The sequence below is a fragment of the Rhineura floridana genome, chromosome 16, assembly GCF_030035675.1.
Source record: "Rhineura floridana isolate rRhiFlo1 chromosome 16, rRhiFlo1.hap2, whole genome shotgun sequence".
In the NCBI taxonomy this organism is placed as follows: domain Eukaryota; kingdom Metazoa; phylum Chordata; class Lepidosauria; order Squamata; family Rhineuridae; genus Rhineura; species Rhineura floridana.
This window is the reverse complement of record NC_084495.1, coordinates 34,246,977-34,257,878: the sequence shown is the minus strand read 5'-3', so window position 1 is coordinate 34,257,878 and position 10,902 is coordinate 34,246,977. Positions and strand designations below refer to the sequence as shown.

The 10,902-nt window shown below is 48.2% G+C and overlaps 1 long non-coding RNA gene across 1 annotated transcript; it reads left to right on the top strand.

Moving 5' to 3' along the window:
- Positions 1–5,417: 5,417 nt before the first annotated feature.
- On the top strand, positions 5,418–9,330 carry LOC133371274 (uncharacterized). Its single transcript, XR_009759295.1, has 3 exons — positions 5,418–5,701; positions 8,355–8,557; positions 8,934–9,330. It is a non-coding gene; the product is annotated as an uncharacterized LOC133371274 (long non-coding RNA).
- Positions 9,331–10,902: the final 1,572 nt, after the last annotated feature.

The following is a 10,902-nucleotide window of genomic DNA, read 5'->3' as shown; positions in this document are numbered from 1 at the left end:
TGCACTTTTGTGTGATTGTCATGAACACAGGTGTTTTTCTGCTCACTTTACTCAAGTATATGTATTTCTGCACATGTTGTTTGCCTGGAGAAGTTCATTGCAAGATTAGCAGATTTCGAAGGATGGCTGCGTTTCTGTTTGCATATTGTTTTGGAAACTGTGAATTAGATAGATTCACCTTCTACCATGAACACGCCTGACATCGTGTGATCTCAGAAGCTAAGCAGAGTCAGGCCTGGTTAGTACTTGGATGGGAGACTGCCTGGGAATACCGGGTGCCGTAGGCTTAGAGGAAGGCAATGGTAAACCACCTCTGAATACCTCTTACCATGACAACCCTATGAATATATACAAAAAAAGATTCATAGGGTCGCCATAAGTCGTAATTGACTTGAAGGCATATAACAGCAACCTTTAAAACTGACCTGAATCAATTTTCTCCCCTATTCCTACCTCCGAGCACCAAATAAACATTCTGATAAGTCAAGTGCGGAGAACCTGTGGCCCTCCAGATATTGCTGAGCTGCAGCACCCATTATCCCTGGCCATTGGCCGTGCTTGCTGAGGCTGATGAGAATTGTCGTTCAGCAGCACCTGGAGGGCCAAAGGTCCCCCACACCTGTGATAAGTGCTGACTCATATTTTCTGTAGTGGGAGCCAGAGCACCCATTCAAGGAGTACATTAAAGTGTAGCAAGGTGAATCAGGCACTAGCCTTGCTCATATTTCCAGATCCCCAGCTTTCATGCCCAGTAGATTAAGGTCCTCTATAGCCCAGATTAAATCTTTGCCCTCTTAACAATTATCTTTGCCACCCCTGGGCTCAGTAGAGGCATGTGTGGTGAAGCAGAGCTAACCTCCCAACACTGGCATTTCTTCTGCTGTCCTTGACTGGGATGGGGTGGCAGTGAAGTCAAAGCTACGTGGATGCACCAATGAGAGCACCCTCACCAATCTGGTGGTCCTGAAGCTGCAACCGTGCAGCCCTGAACTTGCTGCTACCCCACCAGGTCCAAGGAAGCCGCAGCAATCTGCCGTGGGGAGGATGGTGGTGACCAAGGCCCAGGGAACCTGGACGGTGCATGCTGAACTAGGCAAGCTCTTCAGACTTTATAAACAAATATTTTGTTTACAAATACAAACTCCTTGCAAACATTAAGATCTCGTAAAAGAAATCAAATCCTGAATAAAGTCTTGCTGCTTAGTCCCTCTGCTTCTTTGGGGCTCTCCTTGCCTGTTGCCCAGCTGAATCACATGAATATGTCTCTTCCTTAACATGCATGTTGCAGACAGTGGTGACTGGTGGCTCCGCATGAGTGGGGCAGTGGAATCACCTTAGACAGCTCCTTGAAAGTTCAGACTAAAACCCAGAGTGGATTCCACTACCCTGCTGATATGCAGCCACCAGCCACCCACCACGGGTGTTAAGCTGTGCAGTTGTGGGCCCTGTAAGAGTAAGGCTCCTTAAAGAGCTGGCCTGGAGAGAACAAGGGGCAAAGGGGGTGTCACCAGCACACCATCCTGAGGCTGCAGCAAAGCTTTTCCATTGGCTGCACCTGGAAGGCAAAGGGGTTGATCTATCAAAGCAGCTGCAAAATCTGCCTGAAACTGATTAAAAAAAAAATGTGCTCAAGCTGATCTGACCAGGGTTTTCGAGTAACAAGGGGCAGAGTTTGACTAGTGTTGTGTGCCCCCATTTTTAAGAGGTGGAGACATGCTAACAGTAAGATACAATGGTATGTTGTATAACCTGGATAACCTGGCTTCAGTTGTCCATGCTCTGGTAACCTCCAAATTGGATTACTGCAATGCACTCTATGTGGGGCTGCCTTTGAAGACGGTTCGGAAACTGCAGCTTGTGCAAAATGCAGCGGCCAGATTGGTAACAGGGACCAGATGGTCTGAACATATAAAACCAATTCTGGCCCGCTTGCACTGGCTGCCTGTATGTTTCCGAGCTCGATTCAAGGTGTGGGTTTTGACCTATAAAGCCTTACACGGCTTGGGACCACAATACCTGATGGAATGCCTCTCCCGGTACAAACCCATCCGTACACTATGTTCAAGATCAAAGGCCCTCCTCTGGGTGCCTACTCCAAGGGAAGCTCAGAGGATGGCAACGAGAGGGCCTTCTCAGTGGTGGCCCCCAAATTATGGAATGATCTTTGTGATGAGGTGCGCCTGGCGCCAACACTGTTATCTTTTCGGCGCCAGGTCAAGACTTTCCTCTTCTCCCAGGCATTTTAGCATGTGTTTTATACTGTTTAAATTTTTAAATTGTGTTTTAAATTGTTTTTATAAGATCTGTTTTAAATTGTATTTGTTTTAATGTTTTTAGTTACTGTAAACTGCCCAGAGAGCTTCGGCTATGGGGCGGTATACAAGTATAATAAAATAAATAAATAAATGTGTGTCTCTACCCCAAGGTTTGCGAGGCAGCACCCCACTTGCCCTAACAGACCAGCCTCCAGTGCCTCCTACCACACAGCATCAGTGCAGCACTTCAGGGAGCATGCCAGGAGGGAGGCTATGGAAATAGAGGAGTGCCCGTCTTCAGGACAGAAGGCTGGCCCTTTAAGACTCTGACCTTCTCAGCCTGGAGAAGTCAGTCTGGAGACAGAGGCTCAAACAGGTTCAGCCTACTCCCAACTCACGCACGGTGCTCACTTGGAGCTCTCCATGGTCTGGCAACCTTGAGCTTTCTCTGTGGGATCCGGCATCAGACTGGAGCATGACAATGGTTTTGCTCCCCCCATACTAGTTTTTCTGGAGTCCACCCTGCAGCAGTTGCTTCTTGGTCCCATAGAGCGGCCAGATGCACAAGTGGGCAGGAACATAGAAAACTGTCTTATGCTAAGTCAGAACCTTGGTCCATTTAGCTCAGTATGGTCTGCATGGACTGTTAGTGGATTTCCCCTGTCTGAAACCTGGAGAACCGCTGCCAGTGTAGAAGTGGGTGTGGAACACTTCCACCCTTGGTGGGCCCCAACTTTATCTGCCCTACCCCTCCCTCGTGGGCCAACTTTGTTGGGTGGGGCTGCCCACCTGTCATTGCTATCAGGTGACTAGCCTCTTTGAAGGTGTGCTCCCAGTGCATCTTCAAAGAGGCTTGTGCCAGGATCACAAAGGATTTTGGACTGAACCCACTACTAAAACGAATGCCCTATTGGAATGAAAGGGTGGGGGTTCTACACAGTTCTACACAGCTGTTTATTTCAATGACGCCTTGGCAGGATAACTTCCATTGCATGGTGCTCTGTGTTAATCTTCACAGCTGAACAGACTTCCGGCTTGTGGGACTGACTTTGTTGTGGACAGAAACTTTGAGATCCACCAACAGGGGTCAAGTGCAACATAGTGACTCGGGGTGGGGGGCAGACACAGTATTTGAACACTTACTCAGCCTAAGAATTTGTTTTTGGTATGAAAACTGAGCACGCAACCCTTTCACAGAAAAATCACATTTCCTAGGCTGTAAACACACTAGTCGCCAGATCAAAGCTTCTCCAGTAACCACACCTGGAGGGGAAATGGGTTGATCTGCTGATCAGTTGCAAAATCTCTTTGAAGCTGAATTTTAAAAAATGCACTGGAGCTGCTCCCACCAGGTTTTACAATAAAAAGGGGCGGAGTTTGACTAGTGCCCCCATTTTTAGAAGGGGGAGGTAGAGAAGCATTGGAACCGGCAGAACAGCGAGTGTGAACCCTAGATTCAGTGGTTGATGCCTATTGGGACTGGTGGGGCAAAAGGCAGGGAGACCAACAGTAGGTGGAGCCATAGCCAATGACAGGCTGAGCCAGCTAATTCCAGATATGTCCTCCATCTCCTCCTTGCTGTGCTCTACAAGGGACAGCAGTGGGACTAGTAAGTAACAAGGCAGGTAGGTGGGCCTGGCTAAGAGTAGATTGAGGGTGGTGGGGCAGTGCCCCATTTGCCCTAATGGGCTAGCCTCTACTGGCCTAGATTTCCCCCAAGTTTGGGGAAAGAGGCCTTTATTCGATGTTGCTATTGCTCATTGATTGGGAGTCAAAAACTCTTGGGGATCTGTTGCAAATCATTAAGGGCTCTTCCACTGCATCCAGAGTTGCCTTCTGCCCACCCCTGGATTCGAACATGCCTTTCAGAATACCCTTTCAGAATACCAACAGCTGGGGAGCAATAGCAGGAGAGGACTGTTGCCCTCATGCCTTGCTTGTGGACTTCCTCAAGCCATCTCGTGGGCCACTGTGGGAAGGATACTGGCCTAGACAGGGATGCTCTTATGTTCTGATGAGTTCCAGAAGAAGGGTGCCGTGTTTTTTCTTCTGCCTCTGCAAGCAGAATCTCTTACATCTGCCTTGCTTAAGTGCCTGGTTTTGACTGTGTGGTTTGCCAAACAGGAATGATGTGCTCCGTAAATCGACCCAATATTGGCTGCAATGGTGCTTCCTATTCCAAAGCAAAGAGCCGCTTCTTCTGGAGGTGGGAGTGTTGTCAGGACATCATTACAGGGGTAAAATAACTCTCCCTCCTTGCTCTGAACTTGATCCTGATCGGCCCCTTTCCCCCCTACCCATCGCATTTAAAAAGAAGAAGAGATAAGCATACAGGGCTAAATAATGCATTGGATGTCATCTGAAACTCAAGCGTGCCTGTTTTGAGTTTCTCTTCTGATCCAGTAAGAGAAGCTCGTCTCTGGGCTTCCAAAGGCAACGCTCAGATTGGACAGCCTGCTTTTGTAAGCCACCCCCCCTGCAGAGAAAGTGCTCTGGTTCTGGAGTTCAAACAAACTTGCTGTTGCTTGTTTTCAAAAAATGTGCAGATTGCTGCGGAAATGTAGAGGACTGAATTTAACATTAGAAAAGGGAGAAACTGCGCGAGCCGAAACGGACAGCTCTTTCCATCCCTATGCTGGTTACACTCTGACTCGGGCGCAAGGTGGTCGCTTCGGGTCTCTCACCCGACCCTATGCAGCGGAAACGTCCAGGAAGCGGGCAAGGGCAGCTTGAGCAAACCAACGAGCTTTCTGTCCTGTTATGGAGCCAAGGAGAAGGGCTGCCGCAGCTCCGTGGTAGAGCAACTGCTTTGCCCTGAGGAGGCCGCAGCTTCAGTCCTTGGCATCTCGGCTGGGAGAGACATCAGGAAGCCCCCGTTCACCTGGGAGTAAGGCCCATGGAATTCAAGGACACTTCCTTCGGAGGAGGCAGGGTTAGGGTTACAGCCGTCAATGGCGAGTTCACAGAAACCAGGGTGTGAAGGGCCCCAAACCTGGGCTCAACCAGAGACTCCTGTACTCCAAGAAGCCAGCTCAAAACTGCAGACTTGCCAACCTCGCGGGGCGGTTTCGATCATCATTGGGGCGGGGGGGAGAGGGGAAACGAGGGCAGATTTTCTTTGGTCCTCGAACCCGCCCAAACGGAGCAGTTCTGAATAAGTTCCTTTCATTTCAATGGGAAAGATGAAGGCAGGAGGTGGGCCGATCCAGAGCAGGCTTCCGCCGGATCTGATCCTACCCTCCATCTTTAACAGCTGAAGCCCGGAAAGAAATCCAGGAGCGCGGCTGGTGGAAATTGGGAATATTCTTAAATCCACGTTCTTGCTCCAGTTAAAAACAAGCAAACGTTTCCTGTTCAGGCAGCTCCGTTTTCGCTTTCTCAAAGTCTGCAGCTCAATCCGCGCTGCGCACATATCCCGGGAAATAAATCCTATTAAGCTCAACCAGGTGAGTGTGCCTGCGGCTGCCGCCTGTTAACAATGTGCCAGTCTGGTCTTGCAGTCTCTCGCCCCGGGGGGATTTACCTACTCCTGATTACACAATTGCAGGGTATTTGTCGCTTCCTGCAGAGGAAAAGTTAGCATTTCCGTCCAGGCGCTTTGTATGGAGAACCGTATTTTAAACGACAACAAAATGGTTGCGTCAGGACGAGGGGGAGATCAACCCAGCCCCATTCAGGATCCAGTGAAGGAGCTGGCGCTCCAACGTTTGTTTTCCTTTTCCCTCCGCATTGCCTCTTCCTTTTGTGTCGTGTCTCGTAGATTGCAAGCCTAGGGGCAGGGAGGGACTGTCCCACTCGGTAGAGCGCTAAAATACGCAAGAATGTATAAATAACAGTTGCTGTTTATCTAGCGATCACCAAGTTTAAAGTTTCTTCTCCGTCTTTTGGCTGACCGGTCCAGTGATTCTTTTCTGGTTTTTGAAGCGATTCCGAATGAAACCCCAGAACGGTGGTGGTGAATTTTTTCCCCTTTTTTCAGGTCCTTTTAATTAACACAAGTTGCATTCCGAGGATCTCCCCGCTTTGGAGGGGGGGATTTATTTGGTGTTATATTTATATCCCGCCTTTCCTCCAAAGACCTCAAGGTGGCGTGCAAACACGCTTCTCTCCCTCCCGATTTTACCCTCACAACAACCCTGTGAGGTAGGTTAGGCTGAGAGACATGGACTGGCCCAAGTTCACCAGGTTAGCTTCATGGTGGAGCGGAGATTTGAACGCTGGTCTCCCAGCTCCCACTTCGACACTCTAACCCAGCCTTTCCAAACCAGTGTGCCTCCAGATGTTGTTGGACCACAACTCCCATCTTCCTGACCATTGGCAATGCTGGCTGAGGCTGATGGGAGTTGTGGTGCAACAACATCTGGAGGCACACTGGTTGGGAAAGGCTGCACTAACCACTAGACCACACTGACCTTGTCTGCGTGCAGGTATGCTTTTTATATGTGCTCTGTGTGTGCCCGGGCGTGTCTCTGCGGGCGCTAGCATGCAATGCGGCCCTCGGAGGAGTGGCCAACTCTCAATGCAGCCCTTGCTTCGCCATCACTTTTGCATAAGACTGCTGTTTCACAATGCAATTTTATGCAGTCTATGCAGAAGTAAACCCCCTTGAATTAAATGGATCAACTCCCAGGTAAGTGTGTACAGAATTGTGCTATTACATTTTTGCATTAGCCGTCGGCCATTCTTTATATAATACATGAGGTGACATAATATCCATCGTAAACACGTGCTATAATTTCAGTCCCACGGAAATAAATGGAACGAGCGAGTTGACTGGATGTGTTCAATGGGTCTTACTCCCAGGAAAGCTTACTAATTTTTGCTGAACAATAATAATTGGGCCGTATTCAATGACGTCATACTCAGAGTAGACCCACTGAAATAAATGAACCTGTTAGTCATGTCTAGTAACTTCAGTGGGTCTACTCTGAGTAGCTCTAGCATCGAATCTCACCCTATGATTATTATTATATAATCACCTAGCAAGCATTCGGGTATTATATTATGTGTGAATAATCACCCCACAAAAATGAGGCGTGACTCAATAGGCCCCACGCTTGTGTACGCTTACCTGGCAGTAAAACCATGAACTGCGGTTGGATCGGGCCTAACTCGTTTCTGCGATGGGGTTGTGGAGTGTCCATCAGAACCCCAGATCATCTAGAAGTGTGAGCCCAGAATAATTTCTTTAACAAAACGGCGATGGTAATAATGTGAATTTTGCCACTGTGCAGGACACCATCACACCAGGACGAGCAAGCAGTCCTCTTGCCCCACAACACAACAAGCGTGTTTTTTTTCCTGGGGGTGTGTGTGTCTGTGAGTGCGTGGTACCATTTCTTTTAATCTCGGTGTTGATTTGAGGTGAGTGGAGGCGCCTGTTCCAGGATTTGGCTTGTGTGTGTGGAGGGAACTGGGAATGATATTGGGGTAGATTTTGGATGGTGTTTTTTTTTAAAATAACTTTTAAAAAATAATTTCCCCCTTTCCACACTCACCACCCCTGAGCTGCATCTTCACCGAGTATCCTGACAAAACCGTAAATATATTTTCGATAGGAAAGGAAACAAATGAATGAAACTCTCCCGATTTCCACAGGAGTCGTGTCCAGCTTGTCCAAAAGACGATGATCCTAAGCGCACTTCACTTGGGAGAGTAAGCCTCATTGAGCTCAGTGGGGCTTACTTCTGAGTAAACGTACACAGGCTGCGATCCTTTCGGAAGCGGTTACTCTTGTCGTTTGGGAATGCGCTTTGGAAGACAGGGATGCCTCCTCCCGACCAGGTTACTTGGGAGTAAGGGCGGCTGTTTAAGGGGGCTATTATTAAACAGCAGCCGCGACTAATAATTATAAAAATATTAACAATAATGAAACATGACGAGAGATTGCATTGGGCTTATTAATAATATTAATAATGTTAAAAGAATCTTAGGAAAGCTATATTTTTATTTATTATTCGAATCCAAGCCGGAGATCTGGCAACTGTAAACCACTGTTTTCTCTCGGATGTGTAGAATGCAATACTAAAACGCATCTGGATCTCGCATTTATTGACATGCACCAGCAGGGATAACTCCATTTCTTTTCTTTTTAACAAGGAAACCGTTTACAAAAGGCTCCTGATCTTAAAAACACCTAACAACGGTGGGTACATCTGTCAGATGCAGAGAGGTTTATACATGAAAACAAATTACCATCCAATCTGGAAACGGAGTCACTACGAATGTGTGTGTGACTGTGGGCGCGCAAGAGATCTTCCGCCTTTCCAGCCCCCAAGATTCGGGCAAATTAATTGCCCAAGGTGAGCGGATGTCACACGCTCCATTTAAACACGTTCACAACCTGTCCAGTCCCATTTGTGTTGGGGTCGGAAAGCAAAAGTTTTTCAAATTTCAAATCATCATCAGTTAAAATATTCCCCGTTTGGGCGAGTCTAAATGGAGACGGGGATGGGTGGGAGTTTGCTTTAAGGAGAGAGTTCGTTTTATTTCCTCCATTCAAGGCACGATTTAATCTGCAAGGGGAAAGTTCGTCTTACCCAATAACGGGCGGTGACTGGTGTTGGGTACCACTCTGCAAAGGATGTTGAAGATGTGGACGGGATGCAGCGGCTACGTGTGCGCCTGCGCTCGCGGGCAAAGCATGTTTTTTCTAACCTATTTCTCCTTTTTCTTAAGCCCCCTAAAAGGCTCTCCTACTGCAATATGACAGACAGCCGATCCACACGTGCATGTCCATCGCTCTTGGACTGCACCCTCTAGCCCTCATTTGCACGTGTGAAGGAACCAGGGCTACTTACCATCGCAGATACAACTTTCTTATCACCCACTGTCAGCTCAGACTCGATGGGGAGAGGAGGGAGAGGATTGTGTAAGCTGCTTTGGGTTCCATGGAAAACCAAGGTGGCATATGAATATAATAATAAAAAGTCTGAGTATGGTTAGCACTGTTTGTGGCTGCAACTGACTTGCTCATGCTGTCAGGACAAAAGGATGCTACCACCAGCAGAGTTTGTTTTGCGATCCCCCCACATTAAGTTTTTGTAGCTCAAGTTATTGGGCAACAATGAAAAAACAAAGAAAAGAGTTGGCAACAATGTGAGGTCTGGGACAATTGCCCCCTGTGTCCCCCTTAAAAATGTCCTTGCTGACCTACAACTCCCATCATCCCTGGCCATTGGTCATGCTTGCTAGGGGTGATGGGAGTTGTAGTTCAGCAACAGCTGTAGAGCCAAAGGTTCCCCACACCTGCTGTAAGTCATGATAGCTAAGTGGACCCTTCGTATCCAGAGGCAGTATACCAGCAACCAAATACCACTTGCTGCTATATAAAAGCAGGAGAAAGTTATTGCCCTTACATGCCTTTGGTGGGCTTTGTGGAGGCATCTGATTTACCATGGTAGGTAGGAAGCAGGACACTGGACTAGATCAGCCGGGGCTGATGGGAGTTGTAGTCCAAAATATCTGAAGGACACCAGGATGGACTGGATGGACCTTTTGAGCTGGAACCCTTCTTATATTCTCATGAGGCAAGATGGTTAGGAAGGGAACTGCATATAGCTGCCCTGATACTATCACAAGCATAAATAATCATGAACACACCATACACAGTTCCTTAAGTTAAAATGGGGAAAAAACTGAATATGCTGAGAGACTTTTACTGCAGATCCTGCAAAATCTGAAGCAATGTGCAATCTAATGACTTTCTTTAGCTCTAAAATTCTGATCTTGCACTTTAGGAAAGTTGGAGGCTCATACCCTGTTCATTCACAGTATTTGATGAGAGAATTTGCTTCAAATGCTGACTAGCACTGAAGGTGCAGGATGTACATTTCAGAAAGACACCCACCCCTATCCCCCACCCTGTGTTATTGTAGCTCCACTGGTTTTTAAATCACAGAGGAAAGGAGATGAACTTATTCCACAAACAGAATGCAACCACCCTGCTTTGAAATACTGGTGAAATTGGTTGGGAATGACTCCGTGTGTGCGCGCACATGTGCGCACATGCACGCATGTGGTGGTCTGTTAGGGCAGGGATGCTCAGGCCCATACAGGCCAAAGGTGGCCCTCGAGGCCTGTCTATCTAGCCCTCGGCACTCTCCCTAGGCCATGCCCCTTCCTAGGCCATCCCCACCACACACACCAGGCCACCCCTCTCACTGGCTTTGCTCTGCACCTTCCTGGAATACTTTTGCCTGGTTGGAATGTGTCCCTGAACCTCTCTTGCTTACCTGAACGGAGGAGGGACAGATGTCTCTCCCTGTGTGCAGAAGCCTCGCCCTTTTGCACAGAGGTGAAAGACACACCCACTGCTCTGCTCACTTTGGTCTCTGTTCCCACCCGCAATTGGCACAAGGGAATGCAGTCCTTGGGCTGGGAAAGTTTCCCTCTCCCTAAAGCAGGGAATTATTCCCTTCATTGCTATCTCCTGCCTTCTCTTCCTGTCTTCTGGAGGGAAGACACCGGAGCAAATGTCTTGCACAGGAACAGAGGAAGTGGCCTTAGACCCATTGGCCCATCTGTTCCAGTGCTGTCTACACTGACTGGCAGAGGGTCTCCAGCAGCGTGGTGTAGTGGTTAGAGTGTTGGACTATGACCTGGGAGACCAGGGGTCAAATCCCCACACAGCCATGAAGCTCACCGG